This window comes from Curcuma longa, chromosome 2 (assembly GCF_044706935.1).
Source record: "Curcuma longa cultivar G26 ecotype Majalengka, Jawa Barat chromosome 2, ITB_CL_G26_1.1, whole genome shotgun sequence".
In the NCBI taxonomy this organism is placed as follows: domain Eukaryota; kingdom Viridiplantae; phylum Streptophyta; class Magnoliopsida; order Zingiberales; family Zingiberaceae; genus Curcuma; species Curcuma longa.
The window spans coordinates 6,790,827-6,791,612 of record NC_133862.1 but is presented as its reverse complement, the minus strand read 5'-3'; positions in this window follow the sequence as shown (position 1 = coordinate 6,791,612).

Genomic DNA, 786 nt, shown 5'->3' with positions numbered 1-786 from the left:
TCCTCGATACAGTCACGAGAGGAGAAACCCTAATTCGGCTCGTAGGGGAAAATCCAACTCCAAAGCAGAAGGAGAGATCGGAAAGAAGGATCGGACACAAGGAAAATCTACGGATTGGGAGATGGAACGTATTGGGAACGGCAAATTGCGTCGAGGGTTTCGCGATCTGACGAGAGCGACGAAAAGGGAGCGCTTTGGGCAACGGGAGAAGTGGAAAGAAAAAGAGAGAAGATCCAAAAGAAGATGACGCCGTGCCGTTTTGTTAGATGGTGGCGGCAGGTACCAGACGAGGTGTACCCGTCAAGCGTTTGCAACACCCGACCCGCTAAATTGGACCCGGCCCGATCCGAAATTCGGGTTCGATGGGTGGAGTTGGATTTGAAGTCCGCCAAGAACACAATAACACATTTGAGTATGGATAAAAGGACGAGATTACCCTCTTCTCATTTCATGTCGGGTTCGTCATCCAACATTTGTTGTTGCTTCACTCAACTCTAACCTCATCCAATGCCCAATGCTACCTTTGATGTCTAACACACAATAGCCGGCCGCCTTACTCTCGATGCTATCCGAGTATTTGACACTTTCGATCGAACTTCAATGTCAAACCTTGCTCAAATTCTATAATGTTAAGTTTAATCGAAATAAGTGGACATCTTTTTGCCCGAACCGAACATTCTTTGATAGAAAAAGATGTTCCTTTCTATTGAAATTTCGAAGGAGTACACGAGTGAGAACTCCTAATATCGGTTTTATTCGTGCTAGCCTAAGTAAATTAGGACTAAA